We start from the raw sequence: 22,737 nt of genomic DNA, 5'->3' as shown, positions 1-22,737 counted from the left end.
TGATTTGGTGTTGAATTATGTGCTGGGCCCAGCCAGGACTAAATTGATGTGTTCGATTAGAAGTTCTACATCATCACAAATCAGGAATCGGGAAACATAGATTCTGGACAAACAGATTGATTACATTCCATGTCTTTTGTCTGGGGATATCAAGCAGAACGAAGGGTTATATGATCACTTATCTTAGGACACGTAACTGACTGGGTCAGAGTTCGGCAGCAGCTTTTGGAAGCTACAATTTGCTGGTCAAATTTAGAAGGCATACTAGCAATTATAGTTACAGACTTATCCAAGTGGGAGACTATTGGATTAGGTGTCTAAGCCCATAACTATAATTGGTATGTACTTGAATTGACAGCAGCACAGTCCTTTTGGGTTGCCCTCAACCTAGCAACTGGACAAGGAAATTATGAAAGGAGAGATATTAATTTATAAGATTAATAAATTAATATATATATATAAATGATTTATTAATATGTTAATGGATTAATATATTAATTAGAAATCATTATGTTTAATTAATTGTTAGCCAGAAATTAATCAGAATTGATTTTGGGGTTAAAAGAATTAATTATAAGGTGCAGGGACTAGTTTGCAATTATCTAATAGTTGAGTGGAAGGCTCTAGAACCCCCTTGGAAGAGGGTGGACGAAATCTTTAGGGGAAACCCTAATAATTTCGTCCATAGGGGCTTGGATAAGGCCCTTGGGTTTGCTTAGGCCCTAAGCAAAGGATAACTAGGGTTTCCCTTAAACCCTAAATCCCTCAGCTATATAAGGAGCCTCCTGGTTCATGTTTTTGGTCACTCTTTCTTTTGAAGAAACCCTAAGGCCGAGATTTTGCATACTCCCTCTCCTCTCTCTCTCTTCTACTTTCCTTCTTGCTAGTTTGGGTGTGACTCCATTAGAGGCATTACACTTGTGGTGCTAAAGCTTCCAAGAAGATCAAGATCAAGATCAAGGGAATATCAATTGTTTGCTATAACAATTGAAAGGTATGTAAACCCTAAACCCTAGTTTACTATTTTCGATAATAGCCTCTCTCCTCTAGGGTTCTTGTATTGCAATTCAAAGTTGTATGTTCAATAGTTAAAACATAGATCCAAAGTAGGTTGCATGTGAACTTAGGAATTGTTTTTCTAGTTTATTTGTTTTACCTAAAACCCTTCACACCCTATCGACTGCGAATCCGTTTTAGTTCCGATTCATATGATTCATAATTCCGATTCTTCTTTCTCCTTCTGAATGAATTCCAAACGACTTCCCACAGTTCCGATCACCTTCCATAAACACCAAATCAATGTATCTCTGAACAATTTCAGATCAGAAACCAATATCATCCTAGATCATCTCCATCTTCATAAGTGATTGATCATCATTTAAACATAACAGTTCAATTAACGAACAATCTTCAAAATAACTTTTAGATCGAGAAGATAATGAACAAGATCCAGAAAAAAAAATATCATGTGAAGAATAAATCTCGAACTGAATCAACAAACGATGTTTAAATCTGAGGCGACAAAAATGTGTGAATCACTTTGACTTAAGATTGAGATTAAACAATCGTCGTGAATTAGATAAACGACCGGGAAAGAAAATCAGAACAATTTGAAGGACGAGAATAACGTAGACTTGGAACGAGGGAGTTTAAACAGAAGAAAGTTTGGGCCAGATCAAAAGAGATACTATAGATCGATTTTGTATTAAATTATTGACCAGATCCAATTCAGAAAACACAGACAATATACGAATCGGATTAAAGGAAAATTACCCAGATGAACAGTGCAAGAACACCATAAATTTCCATGAACAGTAGCTTGAACAAAAATCTTGATTCCCTACCGTCAAAACACCAAAATCTTCAATAACTTGTGCAGAAAATCATCAAGTCAAGAACCGATACTTCAAAAATCAATAGATCTTCAAAGACCCGCTCTGATACCACTTGTTGGGAATAAAACTCTAATTGAGATTTGATGAACAAGATGTGGAAAATAAGAACAAACACAAATATGAAGATTAGGTCGAATGATCACTCGATTTATTTAATTATGAGGAACAAATTACACTTTAAGAATAAGAATCTAACTCTACAAGAAACCTCACAACGTGGCGGCTACATTTTGTCTCACTCTTAATTCTAATAATGAATAATACATGACTATTTATAGGGAAAAGACAAGTCTTGGGCTTTTAACCTACACTTTATCAAGGGGGCCCATTGCCATCATCCATGGAGTGCTTTGAAACCCTACAATCTCCCCCTCAAAGTATGGAATGGATGACAATGCTTTAACTTCCAAAACAAGCATATAGCAAATAAAAAGATCTTGCAACGAGGAATAGATGAAGCAATCCACGAATCTTGATTCTTCAATAGTCTTCAAACACGGGCTCTAGGATATATAAATCAAGCACTGAAGTAATGTCTTTAAACTTCATTTTCGAATGTAATCCCAAAAAATCTTCATGAAAACCAAACCTGCCATAAAAACCCATTTCAGAACAAAGAAACCGAATCACTTCTTGTCTTTGAAGAGCTCCCCCTCCAAGTCACAATGATCTTCAAATAAGCTAATGCTATAAGCCATCAAAAAATATCATGTAACAACCAAAACTTCAAGATTCGTAATGCCACTTGATCGAGAAAATACTAGAAGTCAGAGATATAACAAGTCCTTAGATGAGCTCGATGAAGAACTTCTACTGTAAAGGATACTTCTCTGCAAAAGCTTTAGCAGAGCTCGATGAAGAACTTCTACTGTAAAAGCTACTTTCATAATTCTACCACAAGCTTTATCAAAAATCTTCAACTTTGAAAAGTCACAAATCCAATTTCGAATGGCCATACCAAATTCTCCCCCGATTTATAATAAAAAACGTGATTATAAAGCCTTCAAATGGTCATGAGAAAGATCTTGAATGGATAAAAAATTACTATGCTCCCCCGCGACAAAATGATATAAATGATGAAGTATAAAATCCGAAAAAGTCGAGAAAATTTGACGTTATTGCGAAAAACGACTTTCCGAACCGCCAAGACTTGATGGAATCATTATTTTTCTGTTCACGAAAAAATATGTGCGTTAAAAATTCCAAAAACTGTTCACCAGCCCTCAAATTTGTAAACTTTTTGAAAAATGGGCTGAAATTGTCACTTTGCAGAAATTCTGGGACTGAAACTGTAATTCTGCATCAATACTCCCCTTTATTTGTGACAAAATCTGGAAATGGTCCATAATCACCAAGCTGTGAAAACAATAGGGACCAAAAGTGTCAATGCGCCGAAGTTACAGGGACCAAAAATTAAACTTTACTATCTTCTTCCCCATTTAGACGTTGATGAAAGAGCACAGCGACACAACTCACGATCAAATAACAAATCCAAGAAATCAATAACCCCCGAATTAACACTTTCGTTCCGAGCATCAAGATGTGAATCCAATTTCATGACAAAAGCGAAACCTTAGCCAAACCGAATCACAGGTTATCTTTCCCCTCTTTCGTTCCAAGGCTAACAAACGAACCCAATCATAGGTTCGCTTCCGATTCGGTCGAATACAACCCAAAGTGAATCCAGATTCGTTCATTTCGCTCTAATTTCAAATGGACACGGACCGAAAGTGAACGTTCCGAATTCGTCAATTACACTCCCAAAGCGAACCAATTTCAAACACGAACCCAATCACAGGTTCAATTTTGACTTTTTGCCTTGACTGACAAGAACAACTTTAAACCATTCCAGTTCGATTTCATTCGTTCGAAGGTAACACATCATTCTTTCATAATTTTGGCTTTTATTTGACTCGCAAGAACATCTGCCCATTCCGATCAACACCCTATCGACTGCGAATCCGTTTTAGTTCCGATTCATATGATTCATAATTCCGATTCTTCTTTCTCCTTCTGAATGAATTCCAAACGACTTCCCACAGTTCCGATCACCTTCCATAAACACCAAATCAATGTATCTCTGAACAATTTCAGATCAGAAACCAATATCATCCTAGATCATCTCCATCTTCATAAGTGATTGATCATCATTTAAACATAACAGTTCAATTAACGAACAATCTTCAAAATAACTTTTAGATCGAGAAGATAATGAACAAGATCCAGAAAAAAAAATATCATGTGAAGAATAAATCTCGAACTGAATCAACAAACGATGTTTAAATCTGAGGCGACAAAAATGTGTGAATCACTTTGACTTAAGATTGAGATTAAACAATCGTCGTGAATTAGATAAACGACCGGGAAAGAAAATCAGAACAATTTGAAGGACGAGAATAACGTAGACTTGGAACGAGGGAGTTTAAACAGAAGAAAGTTTGGGCCAGATCAAAAGAGATACTATATATCGATTTTGTATTAAATTATTGACCAGATCCAATTCAGAAAACACAGACAATATACGAATCGGATTAAAGGAAAATTACCCAGATGAACAGTGCAAGAACACCATAAATTTCCATGAACAGTAGCTTGAACAAAAATCTTGATTCCCTACCGTCAAAACACCAAAATCTTCAATAACTTGTGCAGAAAATCATCAAGTCAAGAACCGATACTTCAAAAATCAATAGATCTTCAAAGACCCGCTCTGATACCACTTGTTGGGAATAAAACTCTAATTGAGATTTGATGAACAAGATGTGGAAAATAAGAACAAACACAAATATGAAGATTAGGTCGAATGATCACTCGATTTATTTAATTATGAGGAACAAATTACACTTTAAGAATAAGAATCTAACTCTACAAGAAACCTCACAACGTGGCGGCTACATTTTGTCTCACTCTTAATTCTAATAATGAATAATACATGACTATTTATAGGGAAAAGACAAGTCTTGGGCTTTTAACCTACACTTCATCAAGGGGGCCCATTGCCATCATCCATGGAGTGCTTTGAAACCCTACAATCTCCCCCTCAAAGTATGGAATGGATGACAATGCTTTAACTTCCAAAACAAGCATATAGCAAATAAAAAGATCTTGCAACGAGGAATAGATAAAGCAATCCACGAATCTTGGTTCTTCAATAGTCTTCAAACACGGGCTCTAGGATATATAAATCAAGCACTGAAGTAATGTCTTTAAACTTCATTTTCGAATGTAATCCCAAAAAATCTTCATGAAAACCAAACCTGCCATAAAAACCCATTTCAGAACAAAGAAACCGAATCACTTCTTGTCTTTGAAGAGCTCCCCCTCCAAGTCACAATGATCTTCAAATAAGCTAATGCTATAAGCCATCAAAAAATATCATGTAACAACCCAAACTTCAAGATTCGTAATGCCACATGATCGAGAAAATACTAGAAGTCGGAGATATAACAAGTCCTTAGATGAGCTCGATGAAGAACTTCTACTATAAAGGATACTTCTCTGCAAAAGCTTTAGCAGAGCTCGATGAAGAACTTCTACTGTAAAAGCTACTTTCATAATTCTACCACAAGCTTTATCAAAAATCTTCAACTTTGAAAAGTCACAAATCCAATTTCGAATGGCCATACCAAATTCTCCCCCGATTTATAATCAAAAACGTGATTATAAAGCCTTCAAATGGTCATGAGAATGCTCTTGAATGGATAAAAAATTACTATGCTCCCCCGCGACAAAATGATATAAACGATGAAGTATAAAATCCGAAAAAGTTGAGAAAATTTGACGTTATTGCGAAAAACGACTTTCCGAACCGCCAAGACTTGATGGAATCTTTATTTTTCTGTTCACGAAAAAATATGTGCGTTAAAAATTCCAAAAACTGTTCACCAGCCCTCAAATTTGTAAACTTTTTGAAAAATGGGCTGAAATTGTCACTTTGCAGAAATTTTGGGACTGATATTGTAATTCTGCATCAATACTCCCCTTTATTTGTTACAAAATCTGGAAATGGTCCATAATCACCAAGCTGTGAAAACAATAGGGACCAAAAGTGTCAATGCGCCGAAGTTATAGGGACCAAAAATTAAACTTTACTATCTTCTTCCCCATTTAGACGTTGATGAAAGAGCACAGCGACAGAACTCACGATCAAATAACAAATCCAAGAAATCAATAACCCCCGAATTAACACTTTCGTTCCGAGCATCAAGATGTGAATCCAATTTCATGACAAAAGCGAAACCTTAGCCAAACCGAATCACAGGTTATCTTTCCCCTCTTTCGTTCCAAGGCTAACAAACGAACCCAATCATAGGTTCGCTTCCGATTCGGTCGAATACAACCCAAAGTGAATCCAGATTCGTTCATTTCGCTCTAATTTCAAATGGACACGGACCGAAAGTGAATCTCAGGTTCGTTCCGAATTCGTCAATTACACTCCCAAAGCGAACCAATTTCAAACACGAACCCAATCACAGGTTCAATTTTGACTTTTTGCCTTGACTGACAAGAACAACTTTAAACCATTCCAGTTCGATTCATTCGTTCGAAGGTAACACATCATTCTTTCATAATTTTGGCTTTTATTTGACTCGCAAGAACATCTGCCCATTCCGATCAACACCCTATCGACTGCGAATCCGTTTTAGTTCCGATTCATATGATTCATAATTCTGATTCTTCTTTCTCCTTCTGAATGAATTCCAAACGACTTCCCACAGTTCCGATCACCTTCCATAAACACCAAATCAATGTATTTCTGAACAATTTCAGATCAGAAACCAATATCATTCTAGATCATCTCCATCTTCATAAGTGATTGATCATCATTTAAACATAACAGTTCAATTAACGAACAATCTTCAAAATAACTTTTAGATCGAGAAGATAATGAACAAGATCCAGAAAAAAAAATATCATGTGAAGAATAAATCTCGAACTGAATCAACAAACGATGTTTAAATCTGAGGCGACAAAAATGTGTGAATCACTTTGACTTAAGATTGAGATTAAACAATCGTCGTGAATTAGATAAACGACCAGGAAAGAAAATCAGAACAATTTGAAGGACGAGAATAACGTAGACTTGGAACGAGGGAGTTTAAACAGAAGAAAGTTTGGGCCAGATCAAAAGAGATACTATAGATCGATTTTGTATTAAATTATTGACCAGATCCAATTCAGAAAACACAGACAATATACGAATCAGATTACAGGAAAATTACCCAGATGAACAGCGCAAGAACACCATAAATTTCCATGAACAGTAGCTTGAACAAAAATCTTGATTCCCTACCGTCAAAACACCAAAATCTTCAATAACTTGTGCAGAAAATCATCAAATCAAGAACCGATACTTCAAAAATCAATAGATCTTCAAAGACCCGCTTTGATACCACTTGTTGGGAATAAAACTCTAATTGAGATTTGATGAACAAGATGTGGAAAATAAGAACAAACACAAATATGAAGATTAGGTCGAATGGTCACTCGATTTATTGAATTATGAGGAAGAAATTACAATTTAAGAATAAGAATCTAACTCTACTAGAAACCTCACTACGTGGCGGCTACATTTTGTCTCACTCTTAACCCTAATAATGAATAATACATGACTATTTATAGGGAAAAGACAAGTCTTGGGCTTTTAACCTACACTTCATCAAGGGGGCCCATTGCCATCATCCATGGAGTGCTTTGAAACCCTACAATCTCCCCCTCAAAGTATAGAATGGATGACAATGCTTTAACTTCCAAAACAAGCATATAGCAAATAAAAAGATCTTGCAACAAGGAATAGATGAAGCAATCCACGAATCTTGATTCTTCAATAGTCTTCAAACACGGGCTCTAGGATATATAAATCAAGCACTGAAGTAATGTCTTTAAACTTCATTTTCGAATGTAATCCCAAAAAATCTTCATGAAAACCAAACCCACCATAAAAACCCATTTCAGAACAAAGAAACTGAATCACTTCTTGTCTTTGAAGAGCTCCCCCTCCAAGTCACAATGATCTTCAAATAAGCTAATTATATAAGCCATCAAAAAATATCATGTAACAACCCAAACTTCAAGATTCGTAATGTCACTTGATCGAGAAAATACTAGAAGTCGGAGATATAACAAGTCCTTAGATGAGCTCGATGAAGAACTTCTACTGTAAAGGATACTTCTCTACAAAAGCTTTAGCAGAGCTCGATGAAGAACTTCTACTGTAAAAGCTACTTTCATAATTCTACCACAAGCTTTATCAAAAATCTTCAACTTTGAAAAGTCACAAATCCAATTTCGAATGGCCATACCAAATTCTCCCCCGATTTATAATAAAAAAACGTGATTATAAAGCCTTCAAATGGTCATGAGAATGATCTTGAATGGATAAAAAATTACTATGCTCCCCCGCGACAAAATGATATAAATGATGAAGTATAAAATCCGAAAAAGTCGAGAAAATTTGACGTTATTGCGAAAAACGACTTTCCGAACCGCCAAGACTTGATGGAATCTTTATTTTTCTGTTCACGAAAAAATATGTGCGTTAAAAATTCCAAAAACTGTTCACCAGCCCTCAAAGTTGTAAACTTTTTGCAAAATGGGCTGAAATTGTCACTTTGCAGAAATTCTGGGACTGAAACTGTAATTCTGCATCAGTACTCCCCTTTATTTGTGACAAAATCTGGAAATGGTCCATAATCACCAAGCTGTGAAAACAATAGGGACCAAAATTGTCAATGCGCCGAAGTTACAGGGACCAAAAATTAAACTTTACTATCTTCTTCCCCATTTAGACGTTGATGAAAGAGCACAGCGACACAACTCACGATCAAATAACAAATCCAAGAAATCAATAACCCCCGAATTAACACTTTCGTTCCGAGCATCAAGATGTGAATCCAATTTCATGACAAAAGCGAAACCTTAGCCAAACCGAATCACAGGTTATCTTTCCCCTCTTTCGTTCCAAGGCTAACAAACGAACCCAATCATAGGTTCGCTTCTGATTCGGTCGAATACAACCCAAAGTGAATCCATATTCGTTCATTTCGCTCTAATTTCCAATGGACACGGAACGAAAGTGAATCTCAGGTTCGTTCCGAATTCGTCAATTACACTCCCAAAGCGAACCAATTTCAAACACGAACCCAATCACAGGTTCAATTTTGACTTTTTGCCTTGACTGACAAGAACAACTTTAAACCATTCTAGTTCGATTCATTCGTTCGAAGGTAACACATCATTCTTTCATAATGTTGGCTTTTATTTGACTCGCAAGAACATCTGCCCATTCCGATCAACACCCTATCGACTGCGAATCCGTTTTAGTTCCGATTCATATGATTCATAATTCTGATTCTTCTTTCTCCTTCTGAATGAATTCCAAACGACTTCCCACAGTTCCGATCACCTTCCATAAACACCAAATCAATGTATTTCTGAACAATTTCAGATCAGAAACCAATATCATTCTAGATCATCTCCATCTTCATAAGTGATTGATCATCATTTAAACATAACAGTTCAATTAACGAACAATCTTCAAAATAACTTTTAGATCGAGAAGATAATGAACAAGATCCAGAAAAAAAAATATCATGTGAAGAATAAATCTCGAACTGAATCAACAAACGATGTTTAAATCTGAGGCGACAAAAATGTGTGAATCACTTTGACTTAAGATTGAGATTAAACAATCGTCGTGAATTAGATAAACGACCAGGAAAGAAAATCAGAACAATTTGAAGGACGAGAATAACGTAGACTTGGAACGAGGGAGTTTAAACAGAAGAAAGTTTGGGCCAGATCAAAAGAGATACTATAGATCGATTTTGTATTAAATTATTGACCAGATCCAATTCAGAAAACACAGACAATATACGAATCAGATTACAGGAAAATTACCCAGATGAACAGTGCAAGAACACCATAAATTTCCATGAACAGTAGCTTGAACAAAAATCTTGATTCCCTACCGTCAAAACACCAAAATCTTCAATAACTTGTGCAGAAAATCATCAAATCAAGAACCGATACTTCAAAAATCAATAGATCTTCAAAGACCCGCTTTGATACCACTTGTTGGGAATAAAACTCTAATTGAGATTTGATGAACAAGATGTGGAAAATAAGAACAAACACAAATATGAAGATTAGGTCGAATGATCACTCGATTTATTGAATTATGAGGAACAAATTACACTTTAAGAATAAGAATCTAACTCTACAAGAAACCTCACTACGTGGCGGCTACATTTTGTCTCACTCTTAACCCTAATAATGAATAATACATGACTATTTATAGGGAAAAGACAAGTCTTGGGCTTTTAACCTACACTTCATCAAGGGGGCCCATTGCCATCATCCATGGAGTGCTTTGAAACCCTACAATCTCCCCCTCAAAGTATGGAATGGATGACAATGCTTTAACTTCCAAAACAAGCATGTAGCAAATAAAAAGATCTTGCAACGAGGAATAGATGAAGCAATCCACGAATCTTGATTCTTCAATAGCCTTCAAACACGTGCTCTAGGATATATAAATCAAGCACTGAAGTAATGTCTTTAAACTTCATTTTTGAATGTAATCCCAAAAAATCTTCATGAAAACCAAACCCACCATAAAAACCCATTTCAGAACAAAGAAACTGAATCACTTCTTGTCTTTGAAGAGCTCCCCCTCCAAGTCACAATGATCTTCAAATAAGCTAATTATATAAGCCATCAAAAAATATCATGTAACAACCCAAACTTCAAGATTCGTAATGCCACTTGATCGAGAAAATACTAGAAGTCGGAGATATAACAAGTCCTTAGATGAGCTCGATGAAGAACTTCTACTGTAAAGGATACTTCTCTACAAAAGCTTTAGCAGAGCTCGATGAAGAACTTCTACTGTAAAAGCTACTTTCATAATTCTACCACAAGCTTTATCAAAAATCTTCAACTTTGAAAAGTCACAAATCCAATTTCGAATGGCCATACCAAATTCTCCCCCGATTTATAATAAAAAAACGTGATTATAAAGCCTTCAAATGGTCATGAGAATGACCTTGAATGGATAAAAAATTACTATGCTCCCCCGCGACAAAATGATATAAATGATGAAGTATAAAATCCGAAAAAGTCGAGAAAATTTGACGTTATTGCGAAAAACGACTTTCCGAACCGCCAAGACTTGATGGAATCTTTATTTTTCTGTTCACAAAAAAATATGTGCGTTAAAAATTCCAAAAACTGTTCACCAGCCCTCAAAGTTGTAAACTTTTTGAAAAATGGGCTGAAATTGTCACTTTGCAGAAATTCTGGGACTGAAACTGTAATTCTGCATCAATACTCCCCTTTATTTGTGACAAAATCTGGAAATGGTCCATAATCACCAAGCTGTGAAAACAATAGGGACCAAAAGTGTCAATGCGCCGAAGTTACAGGGACCAAAAATTAAACTTTACTATCTTCTTCCCCATTTAGACGTTGATGAAAGAGCACAGCGACACAACTCACGATCAAATAACAAATCCAAGAAATCAATAACCCCCGAATTAACACTTTCGTTCCGAGCATCAAGATGTGAATCCAATTTCATGACAAAAGCGAAACCTTAGCCATACCGAATCACAGGTTATCTTTCCCCTCTTTCGTTCCAAGGCTAACAAACGAACCCAATCATAGCTTCGCTTCTGATTCGGTCGAATACAACCCAAAGTGAATCCAGATTCGTTCATTTCGCTCTAATTTCAAATGGACACGGACCGAAAGTGAATCTCAGGTTCGTTCCGAATTCGTCAATTACACTCCCAAAGCGAACCAATTTCAAACACGAACCCAATCACAGGTTCAATTTTGACTTTTTGCCTTGACTGACAAGAACAACTTTAAACCATTCCAGTTCGATTTCATTCGTTCGAAGGTAACACATCATTCTTTCATAATTTTGGCTTTTATTTGACTCGCAAGAAAATCTGCCCATTCCGATCAACACCCTATCGACTGCCAATCCGTTTTAGTTCCGATTCATATGATTCATAATTCCGATTCTTCTTTCTCCTTCTGAATGAATTCCAAACGACTTCCCACAGTTCCGATCACCTTCCATAAACACCAAATCAATGTATCTCTGAACAATTTCAGATCAGAAACCAATATCATCCTAGATCATCTCCATCTTCATAAGTGATTGATCATCATTTAAACATAACAGTTCAATTAACGAACAATCTTCAAAATAACTTTTAGATCGAGAAGATAATGAACAAGATCCAGAAAAAAAAATATCATGTGAAGAATAAATCTCGAACTGAATCAACAAACGATGTTTAAATCTGAGGCGACAAAAATGTGTGAATCACTTTGACTTAAGATTGAGATTAAACAATCGTTGTGAATTAGATAAACGACCAGGAAAGAAAATCAGAACAATTTGAAGGACGAGAATAACGTAGACTTGGAACGAGGGAGTTTAAACAGAAGAAAGTTTGGGCCAGATCAAAAGAGATACTATAGATCGATTTTGTATTAAATTATTGACCAGATCCAATTCAGAAAACACAGACAATATACGAATCGGATTAAAGGAAAATTACCCAGATGAACAGTGCAAGAACACCATAAATTTCCATGAACAGTAGCTTGAACAAAAATCTTGATTCCCTACCGTCAAAACACCAAAATCTTCAATAACTTGTGCAGAAAATCATCAAATCAAGAACCGATACTTCAAAAATCAATAGATCTTCAAAGACCCGCTCTGATACCACTTGTTGGGAATAAAACTCTAATTGAGATTTGATGAACAAGATGTGGAAAATAAGAACAAACACAAATATGAAGATTAGGTCGAATGATCACTCGATTTATTGAATTATGAGGAACAAATTACACTTTAAGAATAAGAATCTAACTCTACAAGAAACCTCACAACATGGCGGCTACATTTTGTCTCACTCTTAACCCTAATAATGAATAATACATGACTATTTATAGGGAAAAAACAAGTCTTGGGCTTTTAACCTACACTTCATCAAGGGGGCCCATTGTCATCATCCATGGAGTGCTTTGAAACCCTACAATCTCCCCCTCAAAGTATGGAATGGATGACAATGCTTTAACTTCCAAAACAAGCATATAGCAAATAAAAAGATCTTGCAACGAGGAATAGATGAAGCAATCCACGAATCTTGATTCTTCAATAGTCTTCAAACACGGGCTCTAGGATATATAAATCAAGCACTGAAGTAATGTCTTTAAACTTCATTTTCGAATGTAATCCCAAAAAATCTTCATGAAAACTAAACCTGCCATAAAAACCCATTTCAGAACAAAGAAACCGAATCACTTCTTGTCTTTGAAGAGCTCCCCCTCCAAGTCACAATGATCTTCAAATAAGCTAATGCTATAAGCCATCAAAAAATATCATGTAACAACCAAAACTTCAAGATTCGTAATGCCACTTGATCGAGAAAATACTAGAAGTCAGAGATATAACAAGTCCTTAGATGAGCTCGATGAAGAACTTCTACTGTAAAGGATACTTCTCTACAAAAGCTTTAGCAGAGCTCGATGAAGAACTTCTACTGTAAAAGCTACTTTCATAATTCTACCACAAGCTTTATCAAAAATCTTCAACTTTGAAAAGTCACAAATCCAATTTCAAATGGCCATACCAAATTCTCCCCCGATTTATAATAAAAAACGTGATTATAAAGCCTTCAAATGGTCATTAGAATGATCTTGAATGGATAAAAAATTACTATGCTCCCCCGCGACAAAATGATATAAATGATGAAGTATAAAATCCGAAAAAGTCGAGAAAATTTGACGTTATTGCGAAAAACGACTTTCCGAACCGCCAAGACTTGATGGAATCTTTATTTTTCTGTTCACAAAAAAATATGTGCGTTAAAAATTCCAAAAACTGTTCACCAGCCCTCAAAGTTGTAAACTTTTTGAAAAATGGGCTGAAATTGTCACTTTGCAGAAATTCTGGGACTGAAACTGTAATTCTGCATCAATACTCCCCTTTATTTGTGACAAAATCTGGAAATGGTCCATAATCACCAAGCTGTGAAAACAATAGGGACCAAAAGTGTCAATGCGCCGAAGTTACAGGGACCAAAAATTAAACTTTACTATCTTCTTCCCCATTTAGACGTTGATGAAAGAGCACAGCGACACAACTCACGATCAAATAACAAATCCAAGAAATCAATAACCCCCGAATTAACACTTTCGTTCCGAGCATCAAGATGTGAATCCAATTTCATGACAAAAGCGAAACCTTAGCCATACCGAATCACAGGTTATCTTTCCCCTCTTTCGTTCCAAGGCTAACAAACGAACCCAATCATAGCTTCGCTTCTGATTCGGTCGAATACAACCCAAAGTGAATCCAGATTCGTTCATTTCGCTCTAATTTCAAATGGACACGGACCGAAAGTGAATCTCAGGTTCGTTCCGAATTCGTCAATTACACTCCCAAAGCGAACCAATTTCAAACACGAACCCAATCACAGGTTCAATTTTGACTTTTTGCCTTGACTGACAAGAACAACTTTAAACCATTCCAGTTCGATTTCATTCGTTCGAAGGTAACACATCATTCTTTCATAATTTTGGCTTTTATTTGACTCGCAAGAAAATCTGCCCATTCCGATCAACACCCTATCGACTGCGAATCCGTTTTAGTTCCGATTCATATGATTCATAATTCCGATTCTTCTTTCTCCTTCTGAATGAATTCCAAACGACTTCCCACAGTTCCGATCACCTTCCATAAACACCAAATCAATGTATCTCTGAACAATTTCAGATCAGAAACCAATATCATCCTAGATCATCTCCATCTTCATAAGTGATTGATCATCATTTAAACATAACAGTTCAATTAACGAACAATCTTCAAAATAACTTTTAGATCGAGAAGATAATGAACAAGATCCAGAAAAAAAAATATCATGTGAAGAATAAATCTCGAACTGAATCAACAAACGATGTTTAAATCTGAGGCGACAAAAATGTGTGAATCACTTTGACTTAAGATTGAGATTAAACAATCGTTGTGAATTAGATAAACGACCAGGAAAGAAAATCAGAACAATTTGAAGGACGAGAATAACGTAGACTTGGAACGAGGGAGTTTAAACAGAAGAAAGTTTGGGCCAGATCAAAAGAGATACTATAGATCGATTTTGTATTAAATTATTGACCAGATCCAATTCAGAAAACACAGACAATATACGAATCGGATTAAAGGAAAATTACCCAGATGAACAGTGCAAGAACACCATAAATTTCCATGAACAGTAGCTTGAACAAAAATCTTGATTCCCTACCGTCAAAACACCAAAATCTTCAATAACTTGTGCAGAAAATCATCAAATCAAGAACCGATACTTCAAAAATCAATAGATCTTCAAAGACCCGCTCTGATACCACTTGTTGGGAATAAAACTCTAATTGAGATTTGATGAACAAGATGTGGAAAATAATAACAAACACAAATATGAAGATTAGGTCGAATGATCACTCGATTTATTGAATTATGAGGAACAAATTACACTTTAAGAATAAGAATCTAACTCTACAAGAAACCTCACAACATGGCGGCTACATTTTGTCTCACTCTTAACCCTAATAATGAATAATACATGACTATTTATAGGGAAAAGACAAGTCTTGGGCTTTTAACCTACACTTCATCAAGGGGGCCCATTGCCATCATCCATGGAGTGCTTTGAAACCCTACAATCTCCCCCTCAAAGTATGGAATGGATGACAATGCTTTAACTTCCAAAACAAGCATGTAGCAAATAAAAAGATCTTGCAACGAGGAATAGATGAAGCAATCCACGAATCTTGATTCTTCAATAGCCTTCAAACACGGGCTCTAGGATATATAAATCAAGCACTGAAGTAATGTCTTTAAACTTCATTTTTGAATGTAATCCCAAAAAATCTTCATGAAAACCAAACCCACCATAAAAACCCATTTCAGAACAAAGAAACTGAATCACTTCTTGTCTTTGAAGAGCTCCCCCTCCAAGTCACAATGATCTTCAAATAAGCTAATTATATAAGCCATCAAAAAATATCATGTAACAACCCAAACTTCAAGATTCGTAATGCCACTTGATCGAGAAAATACTAGAAGTCGGAGATATAACAATTCCTTAGATGAGCTCGATGAAGAACTTCTACTGTAAAGGATACTTCTCTACAAAAGCTTTAGCAGAGCTCGATGAAGAACTTCTACTGTAAAAGCTACTTTCATAATTCTACCACAAGCTTTATCAAAAATCTTCAACTTTGAAAAGTCACAAATCCAATTTCAAATGGCCATACCAAATTCTCCCCCGATTTATAATAAAAAACGTGATTATAAAGCCTTCAAATGGTCATTAGAATGATCTTGAATGGATAAAAAATTACTATGCTCCCCCGCGACAAAATGATATAAACGATGAAGTATAAAATCCGAAAAAGTGGAGAAAATTTGACGTTATTGCGAAAAACGACTTTCCGAACCGCCAAGACTTGATGGAATCTTTATTTTTCTGTTCACGAAAAAATATGTGCGTTAAAAATTCCAAAAACTGTTCACCAGCCCTCAAATTTGTAAACTTTTTGAAAAATGGGCTGAAATTGTCACTTTGCAGAAATTCTGGGACTGAAATTGTAATTCTGCATCAATACTCCCCTTTATTTGTGACAAAATTTGGAAATGGTCCATAATCACCAAGCTGTGAAAACTATAGGGACCAAAAGTGTCAATGCGCCGAAGTTACAAGGACCAAAAATTAAACTTTACTATCTTCTTCCCCATTTAGACGTTGATGAAAGAGCACAACGACACAACTCACGATCAAATAACAAATCCAAGAAATCAATAATCCCCGAATTAACACTTTCATTCCGAGCATCAAGATGTGAATCCAATTTCATGACAAAAGCGAAACCTTAGCCAAACCGAATCACAGGTTGTTTTTCCCCTCTTTCGTTCCAAGGCTAACAAACGAACCCAATCATAGGTTCGCTTCCGATTCGGTCGAATACAACCCAAAGTGAATCCAGATTCGTTCATTTCGCTCTAATTTCAAATGGACACGGACCGAAAGTGAATCTCAGGTTCGTTCCGAATTCGTCAATTACACTCCCAGAGCGAACCAATTTCAAACACGAACCCAATCACAGGTTCAATTTTGAATTTTTGCCTTGACTGACAAGAACAACTTTAAACCATTCCAGTTCGATTTCATTCGTTCGAAGGTAACACATCATTCTTTCATAATTTTGGCTTTTATTTGACTCGCAAGAACATCTGCCCATTCCGATCAACACCCTATCGACTGTGAATCCGTTTTAGTTCCGATTCATATGATTCATAATTTCGATTCTTCTTTCTCCTTCTGAATGAATTCCAAACGACTTCCCACAGTTCCGATCACCTTCCATAAATACCAAATCAATGTATCTCTGAACAATTTCAGATCAGAAACCAATATCATCCTAGATCATCTCCATCTTCATAAGTGATTGATCATCATTTAAACATAACAGTTCAATTAACGAACAATCTTCAAAATAACTTTTAGATCGAGAAGATAATGAACAAGATGCAGAAAAAAAAAAATCATGTGAAGAATAAATCTCGAACTGAATCAACAAACGATGTTTAAATCTGAGGCGACAAAAATGTGTGAATCACTTTGACTTAAGATTGAGATTAAACAATCGTCGTGAATTAGATAAACGACCGGGAAAGAAAATCAGAACAATTTGAAGGACGAGAATAACGTAGACTTGGAACGAGGGAGTTTAAACAGAAGAAAGTTTGGGCCAGATCAAAAGAGATACTATAGATCGATTTTGTATTAAATTATTGACCAGATCCAATTCAGAAAACACAGACAATATACGAATCGGATTAAAGGAAAATTACCCAGATGAACAGTGCAAGAACACCATAAATTTCCATGAACAGTAGCTTGAACAAAAATCTTGATTCCCTACCGTCAAAACACCAAAATCTTCAATAACTTGTGCAGAAAATCATCAAGTCAAGAACCGATACTTCAAAAATCAATAGATCTTCAAAGACCCGCTCTGATACCACTTGTTGGGAATAAAACTCTAATTGAGATTTGATGAACAAGATGTGGAAAATAAGAACAAACACAAATATGAAGATTAGGTCGAATGATCACTCGATTTATTTAATTATGAAGAACAAATTACACTTTAAGAATAAGAATCTAACTCTACAAGAAACCTCACAACGTGGCGGCTACATTTTGTCTCACTCTTAACTCTAATAATGAATAATACATGACTATTTATAGGGAAAAGACAAGTCTTGGGCTTTTAACCTACACTTCATCAAGGGGGCCCATTGCCATCATCCATGGAGTGCTTTGAAACCCTACAATCTCCCCCTCAAAGTATGGAATGGATGACAATGCTTTAACTTCCAAAATAAGCATATAGCAAATAAAAAGATCTTGCAACGAGGAATAGATGAAGCAATCCACGAATCTTGATTCTTCAATAGTCTTCAAACACGGGCTCTAGGATATATAAATCAAGCACTGAAGTAATGTCTTTAAACTTCATTTTCGAATGTAATCCCAAAAAATCTTCATGAAAACCAAACCTGCCATAAAAACCCATTTCAGAACAAAGAAACCGAATCACTTCTTGTCTTTGAAGAGCTCCCCCTCCAAGTCACAATGATCTTCAAATAAGCTAATGCTATAAGCCATCAAAAAATATCATGTAACAACCCAAACTTCAAGATTCGTAATGCCACTTGATCGAGAAAATACTAGAAGTCGGAGATATAACAAGTCCTTAGATGAGCTCGATGAAGAACTTCTACTGTAAAGGATACTTCTCTGCAAAAGCTTTAGCAGAGCTCGATGAAGAACTTCTACTGTAAAATCTACTTTCAGAATTCTACCACAAGCTTTATCAAAAATCTTCAACTTTGAAAAGTCACAAATCCAATTTCGAATGGCCATACCAAATTCTCCCCCGATTTATAATCAAAAACGTGATTATAAAGCCTTCAAATGGTCATGAGAATGCTCTTGAATGGATAAAAAATTACTATGCTCCCCCGCGACAAAATGATATAAACGATGAAGTATAAAATCCGAAAAAGTTGAGAAAACTTGACGTTATTGCGAAAAACGACTTTCCGAACCGCCAAGACTTGATGGAATCTTTATTTTTCTGTTCACGAAAAAATATGTGCGTTAAAAATTCCAAAAACTGTTCACCAGCCCTCAAATTTGTAAACTTTTTGAAAAATGGGCTGAAATTGTCACTTTGTAGAAATTCTGGGACTGAAATTGTAATTCTGCATCAATACTCCCCTTTATTTGTGACAAAATCTGGAAATGGTCCATAATCACCAAGCTGTGAAAACAATAGGGACCAAAAGTGTTAATGCGCCGAAGTTACAGGGACCAAAAATTAAACTTTACTATCTTCTTCCCCATTTAGACGTTGATGAAAGAGCACAGCGACACAACTCACGATCAAATAACAAATCCAAGAAATCAATAACCCCCGAATTAACACTTTCGTTCCGAGCATCAAGATGTGAATCCAATTTCATGACAAAAGCGAAACCTTAGCCAAACCGAATCACAGGTTATCTTTCCCCTCTTTCGTTCCAAGGCTAACAAACGAACCCAATCATAGGTTCGCTTCCGATTCGGTCGAATACAACCCAAAGTGAATCCAGATTCGTTCATTTCGCTCTAATTTCAAATGGACACGGACCGAAAGTGAATCTTAGGTTCGTTCCGAATTCATCAATTACACTCCCAAAGCGAACCAATTTCAAACACGAACCCAATCACAGGTTCAATTTTGACTTTTTGCCTTGACTGACAAGAACAACTTTAAACCATTCCAGTTCGATTCATTCGTTCGAAGGTAACACATCATTCTTTCATAATTTTGGCTTTTATTTGACTCGCAAGAACATCTGCCCATTCCGATCAACACCCTATCGACTGTGAATCCGTTTTAGTTCCGATTCATATGATTCATAATTTCGATTCTTCTTTCTCCTTCTGAATGAATTCCAAACGACTTCCCACAGTTCCGATCACCTTCCATAAACACCAAATCAATGTATCTCTGAACAATTTCAGATCAGAAACCAATATCATCCTAGATCATCTCCATCTTCATAAGTGATTGATCATCATTTAAACATAACAGTTCAATTAACGAACAATCTTCAAAATAACTTTTAGATCGAGAAGATAATGAACAAGATCCAGAAAAAAAAAATCATGTGAAGAATAAATCTCGAACTGAATCAACAAACGATGTTTAAATCTGAGGCGACAAAAATGTGTGAATCACTTTGACTTAAGATTGAGATTAAACAATCGTCGTGAATTAGATAAACGATCGGGAAAGAAAATCAGAACAATTTGAAGGACGAGAATAACGTAGACTTGGAACGAGGGAGTTTAAACAGAAGAAAGTTTGGGCCAGATCAAAAGAGATACTATAGATCGATTTTGTATTAAATTATTGACCAGATCCAATTCAGAAAACACAGACAATATACGAATCGGATTAAAGGAAAATTACCCAGATGAACAGTGCAAGAACACCATAAATTTCCATGAACAGTAGCTTGAACAAAAATCTTGATTCCCTACCGTCAAAACACCAAAATCTTCAATAACTTGTGCAGAAAATCATCAAGTCAAGAACCGATACTTCAAAAATCAATAGATCTTCAAAGACCCGCTCTGATACCACTTGTTGGGAATAAAACTCTAATTGAGATTTGATGAACAAGATGTGGAAAATAAGAACAAACACAAATATGAAGATTAGGTCGAATGATCACTCGATTTATTTAATTATGAAGAACAAATTACACTTTAAGAATAAGAATCTAACTCTACAAGAAACCTCACAACGTGGCGGCTATATTTTGTCTCACTCTTAACTCTAATAATGAATAATACATGACTATTTATAGGGAAAAGACAAGTCTTGGGCTTTTAACCTACACTTCATCGAGGGGGCCCATTGCCATCATCCATGGAGTGCTTTGAAACCCTACAATCTCCCCCTCAAAGTATGGAATGGATGACAATGCTTTAACTTCCAAAACAAGCATATAGCAAATAAAAAGATCTTGCAACGAGGAATAGATGAAGCAATCCACGAATCTTGATTCTTCAATAGTCTTCAAACACGGGCTCTAGGATATATAAATCAAGCACTGAAGTAATGTCTTTAAACTTCATTTTCGAATGTAATCCCAAAAAATCTTCATGAAAACCAAACCTGCCATAAAAACCCATTTCAGAACAAAGAAACCGAATCACTTCTTGTCTTTGAAGAGCTCCCCCTCCAAGTCACAATGATCTTCAAATAAGCTAATGCTATAAGCCATCAAAAAATATCATGTAACAACCCAAACTTCAAGATTCGTAATGCCACTTGATCGAGAAAATACTAGAAGTCGGAGATATAACAAGTCCTTAGATGAGCTCGATGAAGAACTTCTACTGTAAAGGATACTTCTCTGCAAAAGCTTTAGCAGAGCTCGATGAAGAACTTCTACTGTAAAAGCTACTTTCAGAATTCTACCACAAGCTTTATCAAAAATCTTCAACTTTGAAAAGTCACAAATCCAATTTCGAATGGCCATACCAAATTCTCCCCCGATTTATAATCAAAAACGTGATTATAAAGCCTTCAAATGGTCATGAGAATGCTCTTGAATGGATAAAAAATTACTATGCTCCCCCGCGACAAAATGATATAAACGATGAAGTATAAAATCCGAAAAAGTTGAGAAAACTTGACGTTATTGCGAAAAACGACTTTCCGAACCGCCAAGACTTGATGGAATCTTTATTTTTCTGTTCACGAAAAAATATGTGCGTTAAAAATTCCAAAAACTGTTCACCAGCCCTCAAATTTGTAAACTTTTTGAAAAATGGGCTGAAATTGTCACTTTGTAGAAATTCTGGGACTGAAATTGTAATTCTGCATCAATACTCCCCTTTATTTGTGACAAAATCTGGAAATGGTCCATAATCACCAAGCTGTGAAAACAATAGGGACCAAAAGTGTTAATGCGCCGAAGTTACAGGGACCAAAAATTAAACTTTACTATCTTCTTCCCCATTTAGACGTTGATGAAAGAGCACAGCGACACAACTCACGATCAAATAACAAATCCAAGAAATCAATAACCCCCGAATTAACACTTTCGTTCCGAGCATCAAGATGTGAATCCAATTTCATGACAAAAGCGAAACCTTAGCCAAACCGAATCACAGGTTATCTTTCCCCTCTTTCGTTCCAAGGCTAACAAACGAACCCAATCATAGGTTCGCTTCCGATTCGGTCGAATACAACCCAAAGTGAATCCAGATTCGTTCATTTCGCTCTAATTTCAAATGGACACGGACCGAAAGTGAATCTAAGGTTCGTTCCGAATTCATCAATTACACTCCCAAAGCGAACCAATTTCAAACACGAACCCAATCACAGGTTCAATTTTGACTTTTTGCCTTGACTGACAAGAACAACTTTAAACCATTCCAGTTCGATTCATTCGTTCGAAGGTAACACATCATTCTTTCATAATTTTGGCTTTTATTTGACTCGCAAGAACATCTGCCCATTCCGATCAACACCCTATCGACTGCGAATCCGTTTTAGTTCCGATTCATATGATTCATAATTTCGATTCTTCTTTCTCCTTCTGAATGAATTCCAAACGACTTCCCACAGTTCCGATCACCTTCCATAAACACCAAATCAATGTATCTCTGAACAATTTCAGATCAGAAACCAA

The sequence above is a fragment of the Lactuca virosa genome, chromosome 7 (genome assembly GCF_052849685.1).
Source record: "Lactuca virosa cultivar CGN04683 chromosome 7, Lactuca_virosa_CGN04683_v6, whole genome shotgun sequence".
Classification (NCBI taxonomy): domain Eukaryota; kingdom Viridiplantae; phylum Streptophyta; class Magnoliopsida; order Asterales; family Asteraceae; genus Lactuca; species Lactuca virosa.
The sequence above is the reverse complement of the archived record's forward strand: the minus strand, read 5'-3'. Positions refer to the sequence as shown.